General features: G+C 62.3%; 1 protein-coding gene across 1 annotated transcript in view; it reads left to right on the top strand.

Annotated features, from left to right (window-relative positions):
* Nucleotides 1–2,445, top strand: part of MGRN1 (mahogunin ring finger 1, E3 ubiquitin protein ligase) — a gene marked incomplete at its 5' end in the record, with an annotated part of 24,907 nt that overhangs the window by 1,029 nt on the left and 21,433 nt on the right. The window lies entirely within an intron of this gene.

The following is a 2,445-nucleotide window of genomic DNA, read 5'->3' as shown; positions in this document are numbered from 1 at the left end:
GGGTGCGGCCCCGGGCTGGCTGTCTCGGACGGCTGCTGACCTTGGGTCAGTCCCTCCCCGCGGTGCGCCCCAGCTCGCCCTTCCGCACACCGGGTGACGCTCGGTCGCAAACGCCGGGGCCGGGTGAGCTCGGGGCGCGACGCTGGCGACTTAGCCCCGTGCCCAGCGCGCGGCTTTTGCTTACAAAGTGGGCATTGTAAAGGTTGACATCACCCCGGCGGATTTTAGCCGACGTTGGTGGCCTGGTGCGAAGACTGGGCAGTGCTTCTGGACACTCCACTCCCTGCAGAGGAAACTTGGGCTGCCGTGCCCAGGCGCGGCAGTGGGTGGGCTGGGAAGTGGGCGGAACCGCAGGTGGGTTATTACCCACTGGGGAGCGGCCGGAAACGGGAGAGTATCGGAGGGGGCCCACCGGGTTCCCTGGGCTCCGTTGTTGTGACTGGGGCAGGAGCCACCGGGAAGGAAGTGACTTCCCCAGGTCTCAGCTGGATGGACCAACATCTGGGTGCAGGACCCAGAGCCCAGTGCACAAACCAGCTGTCCCCTCTGCCCTGTTACTGCCCAGGTTCAGGGCGGCCTCACCCGCGTTACCTCTGGCTCCCAGCTCTCTCATTTGCCTTGGAAAGGGGGGAAGCGAGAGCCCGGCACCGTAGGGACTTTGAGATCCTGGTTCCTGGGCATCTGATCCGCGCAGCTATGATTCTGAGCTCACTGTCAGCCTTGGGTGCCCACCGGGCTGCTGGTCAGTGCTGGGCAGGCTCAGGAGTAGGGAGGCCGGTAAAACATGCCTTGGCCAGGCCCGGCCTCAGACCAGGCCTGCTGGGGCCTGGGAACTGGCGTCACACTGTCCACGCAAGTGTGAGAAGTGCCCTTGCTGACTTTGGGGGGGTAAAAGAAGGCGTCCGGGGCCGCCCTGGTAGCACAGCGGGTACATGCAGCACTGAGAAGCTAAGCCACTTCAGCACGAGTTTGATCCCTGCTCTGGAGGTGACCACTTGGCACGGCAACCTCTCCTGACCGGCCCGCTGCTCCCCTCAGCAGTGTACTTCGTCAGTCAGCCTGTTCTGCTCCCCGCTCTGTCTCTGGGGAATTCTGTCACCCCTGTACTTCTGGCCTGCACCCCGGGTCTTCTATGCAAAAATAAGTAAGTGTTTAAAAAAGAAAATAGGGCCCTCCCTGGTGGCGCAGCAGGTTAAAGCACAGCACTGAGAAGCTAAAGTCACTTCAGCATGAGTTCGATCCCCGCCTGCCCTGGAGGTGACCCCTAGGGCGCGACAGACCCCTCCTGACCCACCACTGCTCCCCTCAGCAGTGTACTTCATCAGTCAGCCTGTTCTGCTCCCTACTTTCTCTGGTGAATCCTCTCACCGCCCCTGCACCTCTGGCCTGTACCCCAGTTCTGTGTGCGTAAATAAATAAATCTTTAAAAAAAGGCGAGCGTCTGAGGCTGCTAGAAATCTGGGGAGTGGAGAGTGGGCTCGGGGCCAGGCGCTGCTCCCTGCCGCCCGGAGTGCTCGTGCTGGCTGTGTCCTGGGCACGAGGTCAGGCGGATCCCCTAGGTGGGGACCCCTGACAGGTTGGTGGCCTGACCCCTCCAGATCTGATGAAGCGGTTGTCAGCAGTCATCCTCTTCCGTCTGATGTTCTTCAGCCCATCTTTGCCCGAGTGGCCTTAGGCCAGTGGCTCGGCCCCGGGTCACGTTGACTCGTCTAATGGGGTCCATGTGGTGTGGTGCTCAGACCGGTGTCCGGCACCCGAATGCTGCTATGTGGCGGCTGCTGTGGGCACTTAACCGGGAGGCTAGTGACCAGCTCAGACCCAATAGCTGTCGTGGAGGCATGGAGAGGCTCCCAGAAGCTTCATGTGGCACTTAGTGTGGTTACCGGGGACCACAGCTTAATGTCCCCGTCCTGTGTGTTTGGGCAAAGCCGCAGACCCAGGCATTCCCAGCCCTTTAGGATTCTGAATGGCCGTTCCGGCGCACCCATCAGGATAAACCTGGTTTCGGAATCCATCCCTGGGCACCCAGTCTGTGTGACCGACCGTGGGCACGCGCGCTCCGTGAACCCCTCGGGTGGCCTCGACTCGCTGCCGGGCGTAGCAGGCCCCTCCTCGGCCCACCTGTCCTCCGCCTGCGACCCCTCAGCCCCTTGCGGAGGGACAGTAAATCCTTGACTCTTGCCCCAGGGGTGCCCCGGTGGCCAGTGTGGGGTAGGAGATGACCTTAGAGGAGCCCTGGACTGGACTGTATCAGAAGAGGCTTTTTCTCCCCGGTCCTGTCAGATTTGCTGACCCATGAAGGCACATTAAGGAGCATGAGGGCCCCTTGGCGCTGGCGTTTCAAGGCCGCCGGGCGCAGGCGTTTGAAGGCCCCTGGGCGCTGGTGTTTCAAGGCCGCTGGGCGCAGGCGTTTAAGGCCGCTGGGCGCAGGCGTTTCAAGGCCGC

The sequence above is a fragment of the Condylura cristata genome, unplaced genomic scaffold, assembly GCF_000260355.1.
Source record: "Condylura cristata isolate star-nosed mole 26May11 unplaced genomic scaffold, ConCri1.0 scaffold00032, whole genome shotgun sequence".
Lineage (NCBI taxonomy): Eukaryota > Metazoa > Chordata > Mammalia > Eulipotyphla > Talpidae > Condylura > Condylura cristata.
The sequence above is the reverse complement of the archived record's forward strand: the minus strand, read 5'-3'. Positions and strand labels throughout refer to the sequence as shown.